Raw genomic sequence first — 14,898 nt, 5'->3', positions numbered from 1 at the left:
TTTTCATATTTCATCAGCGAGAATTAATATATCTCATTCAAAGGTACTTGATGATTGTAGTTCTGCTTTTCAACAACAGATGTTGCCACATGTTGCTTGCCGGTTAATAATATTTAGTTCTTTTAGGACGGATGCGCGATGCTCACTAACGATCGCAAATGAAGGATGGCTTCGCTAGACTCCAAGGAGAAGGAAGTTCGTCCTTCCTGTTAGTGCTTCTTAGATTTCTCAGAGATTATTATTAATTTCCACCTGATAAATTATTACAAGTGTTGATTAAGTAGCAGAAATTCACTAATTAAATGCAACCTTCAATAAAATGACATGCCTCATTAAGTAAAAAAATCCTTAATGCAGTGATCAATTTCTAATATGTAACCAGAAGCACTCGGAGAAAACCATAAGTTGTCTAGTCAGGAATAATCAGAAGCACTCTGAGAAAACCATCAGATTTCTAGTCAGGAATAATCAGAAGCACTCGGAGAAAACCATCAAAATATTGTCAAGAATAATCAGAAGCACAAGGAGAAAACCACCATCATATTGACAAGAATATTCGGAAGCACACGGTGAAACCACCAAAAGTTTTCTTTTATTGATCTCTGCAAGAAGGATTTTTTTTACTTAATGAGGCATGTCATTTTATTGAAGGTTGCATTTAATTAGTGAATTTCTGCTACTTAATCAACACTTGTAATATTTTTATCAGGTGGAAATTAAAAAAATAACATTACTCAGTCAAATAATAAGAATCTCTGAGATATCTAAGAAGCACTAACAGGAAGAACGAACTTCCTTCTCCTTAGAGTCTAGCGAAGCCATCCTTCTTTTGCGAGCGTTAGTGAGCATCCCGCATCCCTCCTAAAAGAACTAAATATTATTAACCTGCAAGCAACATGTGGCAACATCTGTTGTTGAAAAGCAGAACTACATGCATCAAGTACCATTGAATGAGATATATTAATTCTCGCTGATGAAATATATAAAAATTATATTTAAGTAATGAATCTAATTTAAAACACTCAATTGGTATCTGGCATTAGTCTCAGTAACTAATATGAATTCCGATTCGGGATCTGATACTGTATCGAAAGAACATAGGTGTAAGTTTTGCAGCAAAGAGTTTATCTTGAGAAAGAATAAAAGACAACATGAGAAGAATGACTGTGTTAAAAATCCACTATGCAATATGATAAGTTGTGTTCGATGTAGCAAATCGTTTACGCGGAGAAAGAGCTTAAAAAGGCATGGCAGATCTTGTAACGCCAAGCCTGCGTACAAGCTAGAGGACAACGATGAATCTACTAGACTAAGGAAGAGTGAAATGCATTACGACCATAATTTTCCTGGCTCTTCCGATCTCAACAAAGAACTTAAATTGAAGGAGGTTGATGATTTATGGAAGAATGAACACAATGGAAGAATCCTTAACGTGAAAAGAGAGAATATATTCCAGCCAAATTCAAGTAGATCTTTCCTACTTTGTAAAAATGATGGTATCCTGAAAAGGAAGCATGAACGCGATAGACACTTCGACATAATCAACATTGAATTCTTACGGTAATCTGGCTGAAGACGATACCTTCTACGGTGATTGTTACAGTGACTCTGAGGCTGTTGACAAAGACATAGACTTTGATGAAGACCTAAAGCTGACAAGATCGAAGAATGTGGCGGTGTCCTGAGACCGAAACGATGGAAACGTCGTGATATATTAAATAAATCTGATCAATATTGTGATGATCACTGTCTCAAAAATGAAAGTTACCCTGAGGTTGGTGGTAAAACGGAAGACACCAGAGATAATAATATTTATTATAAACGTGCAAGGAAGATGGTGGTAGAAGAGAATGATTACACATCATGGAAATATCCAAACATATTGGATCTCAAGGTCAAGTTCAAATTCCAAGGTCAATGTCAAAGTTCAATTTTAAGGTCAAGGTTAAATTTCAAGGTCATGGTCAATGTTCAAGGTCAAGGACAAAGTTTGAAGTTCAAGGTCAAAGTTCAATGCCAACAGTTGAGTACAAAGTTATGGTAAACAGAAAATTATACTATAATGGTATCAGCACACTCTAGCTGACGTAAACAAGATGGTGGTCTCCAGTAGATGAAGACAAGATGGCGGACATCACGTCATAATAGTTGATATATACCTTGTTATTGGGGGTGGGGGGAGTCTGTCAGCCAGCGGCTTCCTTGGAGGAAGGATCTGATTTTTTTTTTTGCTCTTACCGGTTTCGAACTAAGGACGAGAATCGATCTAATCAATCGGTATTCTAATAAGTAATTTTTTTTGATGAATTTTGGAATTGATCTCGTATCTCTAGCATTAAAATTACGGATTTTCAAGACTTCGGCCATCACTTAAAGTGCAACGGTGGTTTTTAAGATTTTTATTATTTAATTCAGTTGATTAATTTGTTTAATGATTTTTAAAATTTTCCTGATTATCTAACATAAAAATTACGGATATTCAAGATTGTGGACATGACGTCATGCTATCTGGCGATATATATGCTATGACATAAGTGGTGGGAGTCAGTTTGCCTGCACCCACTGTGAGGGAAGGATCGGTCGCCATTTTTTTTGTTCTCATCGGGTTCGAACCAAGGACTCCGAGCTCCGTGTCTTAAATGTTTATTTTTTAATTTTTTATTAAAATTTTATTATTTAATTTTTATATTAATTTTTAATTTTTTTTAAATTAAAATCGGTTAATAAATAAAGATTTTAAAGATGGTGGCCGTAATGGAAACTGCAACGGTGACGTCATAATTCAAAATGGCGGAAAACAACGCCGGAATGTTCCAGAAAACAAAATGACGTCATATAAAATGGCGGATCCAGATGGCGGATCCTAAATGGCCTCCGGGGTCAAGGTCAACGTCAAAGGTCAAGTTCACACAAATCCAAGATGGCCGCCGTTACATCACTATCCAATATGGCGGACCGACAATTTTCAATCCACAGCCTGGACCCTGTTTCAGGAGGAACTATTATATATTACTCTTAAGGCTAAAATGACTCGGTTCTAACAGCATTTACAACTTATAGAAACTATCATCTTAGTGATCCGCCAAAACATAGTTTTACATAGAACTATATTCTGAAATAGCCATTAAACTATTATCATAATATTTCAGTTACATGATGTAGCATATCTTCGTATTTGACGAGTATATTTTCAGGAATTTGAGGATACTACTTCTTGCTTATATCGTGTCTTAAACTGAACTCTCTTTCCCTCCAATCGGATATTTAAAATTTATTTATTTATTTATTTATTATAGTGGCAAGGCATTAGAAGCTTCTATAACATTTCTACCTTCAGATATTATTTTAGCAAAAATTATTTCAGAACAAAGTTTAATATAATTTTTAGAAAATTAACAACCTTTTGTTTAAAATTATATAGTTTACCAAATATACGAGTTATAATTTTTTTTTACCTTTACTCCTGTTTATTTCACCCTTTGCAGCCATGTTTGGTTGTATAAAAAATTGTTTCTGACAAAAGTTTTAGATAATATTTATAAGGTTAACAAACAATTTGAACGTATTTGATAGCGTCCTTACTAAGAAAGTAATGAATTTTTTGCCATTCAACACTTTTTTTTCCAACCCATTCAGTAATATTTGGATATATAAAAAAAAATTCTGACGAATGTAGTAGAAATATTTTTCAAGTTTTACAATAAATTAGAACGGACTTGATAGTGTACATGGTACGGATAATATAATTTTATTACAATTATAATCTAATTTTTTTCAACCGCTTGCAGTAATAATTCATCTTTTCAAAAATTGTTTCAGACGAAAGTTTTTGATATGAATTAATAAGATTTATGAACAATTCGAAAGGTGTTGATGGCATGCTTACGAAGGGAGATAGTGAATATTTTGTCCTTTAATCCTTGTTTATTCCACCCTTTGCCACAATGGTTAACTATATCCAAAAATGTTTTAGACAAAAGTTTTATAAAATATTTTATAATGTTTACAAACAATATTAATGGAATTGATAGTTTGGCTACTAAGGAAGTTATTTATATTTTTTTTTTGTCATTTAATTCTTCTTCTTTTTTTTCTCATGCAGTAATGGTTGGTCGTACAAAAGTTATTTCAAATCAAAAGAAATTTGTATAAAATATTTTAAGGTTATATTACAATAAAAAAACGTACTAAATAGTGTACATGTAAATGATATATATATTTTTTTTAATTTTACCCATTCTTTTTCATCCTCTTGATGGAATGGTTTGTTTTATCAAAACATGTATTACACAAAAATTTTAGATAAAAGCTATAAAATGTTGAAACAATTTTATTGGATTTAATGGTGTTCCTACTAACGAAGTTATGCTTTAACGAAGTTAAGTTTTGTTCTCTATCCCTTGTTTTTTCCACCCCTTGCAGATATGGTTGGTCCTATCAAAAATGTATTTAGACAAATGATTTTGGCATTAATCCTAACATATATAATACTTTCAAATGGATGCGATATTTTATGATTATGGGAGTTCTAGCAATTTTTCTGTATTTTTTTTTTCAAAAACCTTCCAAATTTCTACCCATTTTTATTGAATTTTGCCCATTAACGAACTCGACCGAGATTTTCTGTTACTATATTTTATGGATCAGTTTGCAAGTTATTTGTGAAAAATGACAGCAGTTATCGTGTCCATAAAAACGATATATATATATATATATATATATATATATATATATATATATATTTGCATATAAACTTTTAAGTTAACGATAGTTTGGCTTCTTTAATCAATGAGACGGCAAACTTTTAAAAAAATTTTCTGGTAGTCCAACCGTAGGTAGTTTTTCTCTGAAGTCTACCCAACATGAACAATTTCATCAGTGAGTAGTTGATAATGTAGCTCAGTGTATAACGATGCTTTATTTTTAACGAAACACAGTTACATGAAGGGACTTTAAAGTTTTATTTTAAATTAAATTTTAAATTTCGTACAACTAAAGTCAGGTTAGTATATTTAAGTTAAATATTAATAAATTCTTGAAAAATCTATAAGCTATACAAATTAGGCTAGCAAAACCCATCTTATTTATTCATATTAATAAAATAGAGAGGGAGAGTTTGTCTGTCTGTCTTTAGACAGCGAGGCCTAGAACCTTGTAATTTGGTACTTGGATTCACCTTGGAAATAAAATAGGGAGGGAGGAAGAGAGTTTTCTTCGAATTAAGTTTTAATTTTATTAATTAATTTTTTTTGGTGACGTTTCCCCTATAATCTCCATGGTAACGCTATGCTGATTTCTTCGTCCCCTTGCAACGGCTTCTGCATTGTTGATACCTCATTTACTCTCAGATATCTTAATCCAGTCTTTCTGAAATCATATCGACACACTTTTGTTGGTTAAATCAATATAAATTTGAAGGTTTTTAAAAACTGCTGAATCCAAAATGGCGTCTTTGGATTATATTACTTCCCGTTTTTATATTTTTTTAAGATTTTTTTTCTGATTTGATTGTCAAAATTGCGATTGAATTTAATTTTTCGTTCTAGGCGTAGCAGTGGCGTAATCATGAAGAGGGGCATGAATAATAAGCTGTGCGAGAGTGTTCTGCCTGTAGACTGCCGAAACGTAGTAGCATCAGTAAGTAAAATATATTAACAACACTTTATTTTTTGCGTGGTCCTTTCAAACGCCTAAAATGTTGAATTAAAAGCCATTTGTATGTAGCAAGTTCAGACGCACTCCAAAATGTCCTGTTGGAAATTGCCTACGATAGGTTACAAAAAACTTTGACTTTCTCGTTCACTGACAAAACTAAACGCTGAAATTATAATCATTAATGTTTAAGTCGGAACATATTTTTAAAATAAATTTTAGCTTTAAGCTACTTTCAGACATTATCGTGATCAGTTGGAAATCTTCATTCAAGTCCAAGCACTAACAATTTACTCTTTATTTACAACGCAAGTGTGTACACCTCGTGTTAACGGCAGTTGTGTTTACAGCATGGAGATATTTAGGGGTTGTGTGGATGTGGGACTGTTTCCAGCTGCAAAACGACGCGAGAAAAAATATTGGTCCCACTTCTTCTCCCCTCCTCAACAAAAACACCCCCTATCTTTATTACACAGATGAAGATCAAGCTAACGAAGGTAGGACTAGTCGTTTTCCAAAAACTGGCCTCTTGTAGGCATTAATTACAACACTGTATAAAAACAATACAAGCCTTTTATTACAGCTGCTTTAGAAACTAGGCTAGGGAAGATGAATATTCTTTTAAAATTATCAAATAAATACTGATACACGATATTTAGTCTGATACTTCATGTATTTGTATTTTGTTTGGTTTTTACTTTATTGTATTTAGTGGTCCATGTCAGAATGTATGGTGAAACATGTGTCAATAGCAGTCATTGCTTATCTGTAATAGAGTTTGCCATCTGTCATAGCTTGGTAGGTCTTGAAATATAATTCGCAGCGTTTAGTCCAGTCTGAAGATTTCACGGACTACGGATTTTAGGTCCTTTAGTAGCATAAAAAATATCTCATAGATTCTTGGCACCATAGTTTGTATATAGTGTGTTGAATATAATCACTGTAGGAATTGTTCAAATTTGATTGGTCAATCTACAATTAATTAACATTAAATATATTATACTTAAATAAATGAATACAAGGGATTTTTTGTTTTACTTACTTATTATACCAGCAACCTTTGAGTATATGAGCAGATGCTGGAGTAAGGTTCCTCAGTTTAAATGTATTTTTAGTGGAGTGTGGGTAGTAAGTTTCACTTGTCTGACTCTATTTCAATAACTGGCTGTCATTGTGAACTCGATGGAATCTTTACCATCATTACCGCCGACCCTGATGGAAAGCGGTAGCGAGGACCCTGATGGCAGATACGTCGACGACTGCGGAGATTCCGGTAGTAGCTGCACTAAAAGAGACATCTGCAAACACGGTTCCATTAGCCGAGATGATTTTAACTACTGCTGATGATACATTGATTCCTACAGTGACATCAAATTTGGCGAACCCTTCAGTGATGACCACCGGAGGTACAACGATGTTTTTCGAATATCGATGTCGTCACAGTGACAAGAATTTCTCTAACGGTGGTAATGTCCGGTGACATGAGATAATGTAATGTGCTAATAATATACCTAACACAAACATAAGCCTTTGTAAATGTCGCAAGGAGCTTGTAAGAAACTATAATTTTAAAATACGTGTATTGACATGCAAACAAAGCACTTTACCCGCCAAACGACCAATACTATCATTGTTGGTGCATTAATGAGTACGGCTGCATTGAAGAAAGCCAATAACATGCCTTTTACTTCTGTTGAAAGACATTCGCGTTCTCTCGAGGTGCAAGAAGACACGAGAAAAGAGAACACCCAAAGAACCCATTGCAATTGTAGTTTCGCTGTGGTGACATGCGTGGATTATTCTTAATGATAATTTGCGGAAACACATGAAAAACTGTAAATGCAAAGTTCATCCACCAACTACGGACCACTTAATGTTACATTCTGCCTCGCAAGATAAGGTTAAGACTCGTATGTGTAATGACTGTAACAGTAAAAGGAATCCGCAGCAAGCAGCCTCGAAATCGACTCAATGTGCGACGCCGCCTATGACTGTGCTCGCTGCGTGCAGACCAGATGATAATTGATTCTACCTAGCAGACTCTGTATACTGTGAGTGTCTGAAAGACGGTTTGCGTGATGTGGAAGGGTATATTAAACACAGTCTCGAGAAGCTTATTTGCGAAGAGGAATAACACCAAGGAAAACACAGTGAATGAAAAATTAGTCATGCGATCGATTGCAACAGGGAACAAGCAGGCTCTACTTAATGAATATTTTTTTATCTTATGTGTTTGTAATTATAGTAGATTATATATTACGTAATAAAAATATTTTTTAGTATATTGTTCTTTTCTTGCACTTGTAACCTAAACTTTTATGTTAAAAAGTTTTAATTGTGATGATATTTTATTAAATAAATATTTTTTAGATAAAATAACATTTTTTAATAAAAATCTATAAATTAAAATAAGGTATAATTTAAATACTTTTTAAATTCTTTTCCTAATTTTTTTAGTGGAAATTACGGATTTTCAATATGGTGGCTAAAATGGCCGACAAGATAACGGATGCTATGACCTGGTGATTAACACTACTGCATTCTAGGAAGTAACAAGTTAAGCAAGCATACACTATGGCACCTTAGAAGATGACAAAAAATTCAAGATGGGACTTTTAGAGGGCTGCTGTGACGTTATACTGAAAGGTGTAACATATATGACTTGGTAAAAGTGGTAGAGGTCAATATGCTGGTAGTCCCCATGGAGGAATTATTTAAAAAATGCTTAATTAGGTACCGTTGTCGGGTTAAAATCGAAGACACAAATTTCCAAGACGTAACTGACATTTAATTGTAATTTCATGTAAATTTTTATTTAAAGTTTAATTTATAACTTTCAAACATTTTCCCGATTTAAAATCATAATTACGGATTTTTAATATTATGGCTCAATAGTCGTAATCAAAAATTGCGAACATTTATATAAAATAAAATGGCGACAGTGACAGCATAATTCAAAATGGCAGAAAATTCTAGAAAATAAAATGGTGGAAACCAAGATCAAAAATAAAGGTCATCCAAGATGGCCGCCGTGACGTCAAAAATCCAAAAGGATGGCCGTAACTGACCTGCTCCCTGTTCCTCAGCCTGGAGTCTGTACCAGACGTCTCAATTTCACACTATTGGTTTTATACCGCGAATAACATTAATTTCAAGCGAACCACCCTTAATTTTCAAACGATTGCATTTTCCAGTGATGTTGGCTAAAGTTTAGGCCTAACCATCAAAACAACTATTAACCACCCAATATAAAAATATAAGATCATAACAATATTCTTACACGGAAAACGCCTGGTATTGCATCTAGGTATTGTTTGTTAAATAACTGCGAACTTGAAGTCCCTTATACAACTGTTTAATCCAATATTTCTTCCAGTGATATTATTTATAGCATTTATCTATGTTTCATTAGTTTATTTTTAAAATTCTTTATCATTGTTTCGCTTGAAGCGCTGCAGTGCCGTACCCAGGGGAAGGGACAGGTATAAAGAATTAGCAGAGTGTCCTGACTGTAGACTCCCGTAGCGAAGCACGACTAAAAGTGCAGTAATTTTTTTAAAAATAAAATGTCCAAAAAAAATATTTTAAAAAGTAACCAAAATACATACATTAACTTTAGACATTTTCGCCACCAACTCCCACTCACTAGTAATCAAGATCATATTCTTACCCAGGCAACGCCGGGTATTGCCGCTAGTTACAATAAATCATCGTGTTAAACAGACTCACACGTAATAACTCTAGATAGTAGATTTTGAAGAAAAACTACCTATTGTAGCCGTTACCATGGTGCGACTTCCCGAAAACCCATAAACATCAACTCAAAATTATATATATAGACACGATAACTGCCGCAATTTTCCACTTATCTCTTCCAGACTGATACTAAACTCTAATTGTGATAAATTTTGGTCGATTCCTTAATGAGTAATTTCTGACCAAAGGGGTAGAAATAGGGAACCTTTTTAGACAAACAGAAAAATCGCTGTAACTTCAATAATATTAAAAAAAATCACATCGGTTTGAAAGTATTTTAACTCGTAAGGGTAATACCAAAAACGTTCATCTAAAAACTTTTATATACGACCAACTATAACTGCAAGAGGTGGAAAAAACTAGGATAGGAGGAAAAAATAAACCATAACGCTGTATGTAGGCCATAAATATTATATTAAATAATTGTCTGAAATAATTTTCATACGGCCTTACATAACTGCAAGGGGTGACAAAAACAAGGACTGGAAGACAAAAAAATTCATAACTTCCTTAGTAATGACACAATCGAATCCGATCAAATTGCTTGTAAATCTTATAATTTGTATCTAATAATTTTGTCGGAATTTTTTTTGTTAAGATCAGCCTTTGCTGCAAGGGGTTGAAAAAAAACAAGAGTAGAATTTTTAAAAATTCGTTTTTTGCCGTACCATATACACTAGTAAATTTGTTCTAATGTACTGTAAAACCATGAAGTATTATCTGCAACATTTATCTGAAATAATTTATACGATCTATAATAAATTCAATGTGTGGAATAAACAGAGGTTGAAAGACCAAAAATTCTTAACTCCCATATTAGACACACCAAAAAATCCGTACGAATGTTTTGAAAATCTTATAACTTTTATCTAATCCTTTTTGTCTGTAACAATTTTTGATAAAACAAACCATTATTTCAAAGGGGTGGAAAAAACTTGGGGTTGGAAGAAGAAAGTAAATAAAACTTCACTGCCATGTACATTAACGCATCCATTCTTATTTTCTTTGCCTTTATAAATATAGACTAAAAAAATTGTTACAATAAATTTTTATGTAACCAACCATTACTGCAAGGGGTAAAAATAACAAGGTTTGAAAGAAAAAAAATAATTTTTTTAAAAATATTTACTATCAAATGCGTTATAATTTATTGTATAAATCTTAAACATTATCTAATACTTTGGCTGAATCTATTTTTGTTGAAAGTAAAAACAGGGATTGAAATTTAAGAAAAAAATATCAAAATTTCTTAGGATATAAAATTTATTCTAATTTTTTTTAAACATCTTAATATTATCTCAAACCTTAGTGTAAAGCATTTTTTATACGACCACGTTATTAATGCAAGGGATGAAAAATATTTTTTAAATGTTAAAACAATTACATAATTGCCTTATTTGGCATACATTATGAAATTCGTTCTAAGTTATTAAATGGTACATAACTACATTAAGTCCAAAATAGTCGTAATGTTTTCGCTGCATGGAAAATGAGTAAATATTTAATCAATCTTTTTGTAATGTTGGAGAACAAAAATTTGTTATGTACATTAAATTCTTAAATTGTTCAAGAAGTTTTAGCAGTTTCTAAAATATTTACAAAAAACAAAGATACTTTGAGATCTACGGCTTTGTGGGTTGTACCGAAAGGGATTTTAAAAATTCAAATTATTCTAAAAATAAAAATTTACCTGCGCAGATTGTAATCAATTTTGACGTACCAATACTGATAAAATTACATTCATCCTATTTAATACATTAATTTTAAACCAAAAGTAAAGCATAACCGTAATTAAATTACTGGGGAAAAAATATTTCGCGGAAGTTACACTATTCTTACTTGAAAAGCTTTTATTTATTTTTTTAACACGGTCAGGACAGACTAATTGGAAACACATGCTTGAAGAGGAAATGCAAACATAAGTAGTAACAACAATTCATCAGGTGTTAGCTAATCAAATTCCTTACATAACTTGTATATTACTTTAACCAAACAATACTTACGCTTTTACGAATTGATGAAACCACAGCAAACAAAAATTTTAATATTTTACATTAAAACTTTATCAGAGTAAATATGGATTTAACGTAGGATAAATAATAATACCTTACACGCACTGCCTTCAATCCTGGTGGAAACGTCAAAAGTTTTTTAACCATAGTTAAATATGCCAGTGAATAACAACACATACAACACAAAAGTGTGCGTATATCTGATTATGACGTATCCATGTAAAAGTATGTATGAACATGGGTAATCTATATTGCTTGAAATCCACACGTGTAGGGGAGTATAGATAAAGTTTAAACTATTGGCGAAGATAATTTAATACTGTCAGTTGTAAATTCTTTATTTTAATTCTTCACTTTTAGAGTAATGTGATTTAATGCCACATTTATTGATTAACATGAGAAGAAAAACTGATTGCAGGTCCACGAACATAATTAATTATGGTTTTATTTTATCTGCAATCGCCTTTATTATTTTAAATTATTATGTCCGTTTTATGTTTTTTTGCTTCCCTATTAGAGTGCCATTTTTTGGCGGTAATTAACAGTCTTTTTTTCTTCATAATTTCTTACTTGTTATTTTACCAAAGAAGGAGAATCAAATATTACTTTTTAAATTGTATTATGAAATTTTGTTACTTCAAACGCCTAGTGCTATGCTATCTCAAGGTCACCTGTGAATTCTTGCTCCTTTTTCCCCTTTTGGTATCTGTGGAACGGAAGCGGCCCACAGAGACCTCTTCACGATGTCGGCGCAGCTAGAGCGCGGGAGTGGATAGAGAGGCACTCACTCTCAACGCAGCGAGCGAAACAAAGACACCTAAGTGCCACGATGGAAGTTTTCCTTGCTTGCATGCACGGCCGATGATATGGAATGTTCCATTGGAAGTTTTAGTAGTTCGCTGGCCGTTTTCGTGGAAGTTTATGTATTTGATCGTGCACAATCTCCTGTAGAAGGTTTCGCACAAGTTGTAAAACTTAGCTAAGCAGGTTAATCGTGATGGAAGATGTAATAATGAGCAGTGTGTGTTTTTTTTTTTTTTTACATAAAATAAGAATTCCTTACGCGATGATTATAATAAATTTTATATACAAATTGGCTATCCAAGAAAAAATGTAGTTGTTGGTAAAGAAATATTTGGTCTCAAAATTAAAATATTTTGTATAATTTATGTGAGCTATTTCAAGTAAAAGAAAGTTTTACGAAGAAGAAATAAAATCATCGTGTACAAAAAGCAATTAAACGTCAGAACTTCCAAACAAGCGAAATAATTACATTTTCGACTGAAAATATATATTTATATTTCCCAAATTAAACAACAATATTTAAAAATTGGTTATACTATAATAAATATTTCTCACATACTGTTTCAACACTGTAAAGTTTAACAATTAACAAATCGCCTGACAAACATATTGCTACAAATTAAAAAAAGTAAATGTTATCGCTATCATTCTACGATGAGGTATAGCTAAAAAAAATTAAACTAATAGTTTGAAAACTAAAAAAAAATACCGCTTTTATCGTTGAATGAACTAAAAATTAGAAAAATTAAAAAAAATTTAAGTTTTTTGTCTAACAGCCAAATAATTCACCACAGCGGTGTATAACTAAAAGCGTGGTGTGCTCTCTTCTTTCATTTTTGTAATAACTTTATCCTAAAGTTTTCGTAATGACTATATCATAAAATTAGTGATATAAAATTTAAGACAAATGATATCCAGTACCCCATTACTAATTTTAATTTCATTATTGTTATCAAGTTCCTATAATCATTTTCATAATGGCTATATCCTAAAATTTTTGTATTGACTATAAGCTAAAGTTTTCGTAATGACTAAATCATAACATTAGTGATATAATATTTATTATATTTATAAATCATATTGTTATTACTGATATAAGATTTAAGACAAATAATATCAAGCACTCACTCCACACTTTTAGATAAAACCTAAAATTAAAATTCCTTTTTTTTTTTAATTTTTAGTTAATATAACGATAAAGCCTTTTTTTAGTTTTGAAAAATTTATTTTATTTAGTCTCAAAATAAATTTATTCTAATAAAAATGTTTTTTCAGTAACTTATCATAATGAATGAAATCACCAAAAAAACAAGCCCTATGGTCAAAAATACAAACAGTGAGTGTCATTTCTCTATGTTCGCCAAGCAATAGCCGTGAAGCCATAACGTTTTGCTATTGTAAGTAATACAGTAGAGAGTTAGAAAAATGAAAGCACTTGACCGTCTTTCGTCGCCATGTTTGTTACCATTGACATTATCAATTTAGTACTTTAATGAATACTACATCACATTAGCTTTTCAGCACTACCACAGAACTGCAGTCATTAATTAATAATAATTAATACGAAAATGGTTTTAGCTTGCCAGTTTAAAATGATTATGAAATTAAATAGCAAATGTTAATGGCTTTGAAAAACTAATTTGAAGGATGACTGATCTATATTTGTGAGTTTTAGGTAAAATGAAAGCTCTTGACCATCTCTCGCTTAGTTTTTGTTATTATAATGGATGTAATACCGAACACACTTCTATCTAGTCCGTCCTACAATTAGTGTCCAAGCGAACAAAAAACATTGAGCCCAGGGCTCCAAATAATGCAGAAGGTTTTTTAAACTTTTCTTTCAAGGTAATCCTGTAAAACATGTAATTATGTAAATTTAAATGTATGTATATGTGTAAATAGTTATAATGTTTACTAAATATTTTATGTCCTTTGGTAAAAGAGCACAGAGTGCTGGAGTACCAACTACTATTGTACAATCCTCGTAAAAATTCATAAATAAAGAATTTTTAATTTGAAATTGATTTGAATTTGACCATCTCTCAAGTATATGTCTTCAAGCTTGAAACTCGGCCGGTATGTTCTTTATATTACATAAAGATTAACTGAACACGGGGTGTTCCTAAAATCAGCCTCCAAGGCGGATTACGGGAGCGTTAAAGATTTTGTATCTTTAACCTCTCCACCAGGCACATTGTACACCTAAACTGACCTTTTGGATCAAAAACAATCCAAATAAAAAAAAGCACTGATTTTTAAATTTTTTTAAATATTGGTTTCTTTAACTCCCCCCTGTGAGCACAGTTGATCTGAGGGAAAATTCCCACCATTCCCCGACCTCATAGATACACAAAAAGCATGGTTATTACCCATAACTCGAAATTAGTGGTTTTCTGACCCTCTGACTCCCCTACTCCCCTTAACAATAAGGTCTTAATTATCAAAATATTGTGTTGCTAAATGTTCTTTATTTATTTTTACGCAAAATTTCAACACAAACAGACGTAGAAAAATGGGTAAAAATAGAATGGAAATATTGTATTACGTCCATACATACCTACATACAGGCCAAACTAATGAAAGCGTGGTAAATAACAGCAATGTAACATACAAATTCTCCCTAAACTCTTATGTCACTACGGTAGTTGAGTAGTCAGATCACTTTTTTCACCCT

The sequence above is a fragment of the Bacillus rossius genome, chromosome 1 (assembly GCF_032445375.1).
Source record: "Bacillus rossius redtenbacheri isolate Brsri chromosome 1, Brsri_v3, whole genome shotgun sequence".
Lineage (NCBI taxonomy): Eukaryota > Metazoa > Arthropoda > Insecta > Phasmatodea > Bacillidae > Bacillus > Bacillus rossius.
Note: the sequence above shows the minus strand (reverse complement) of the source record.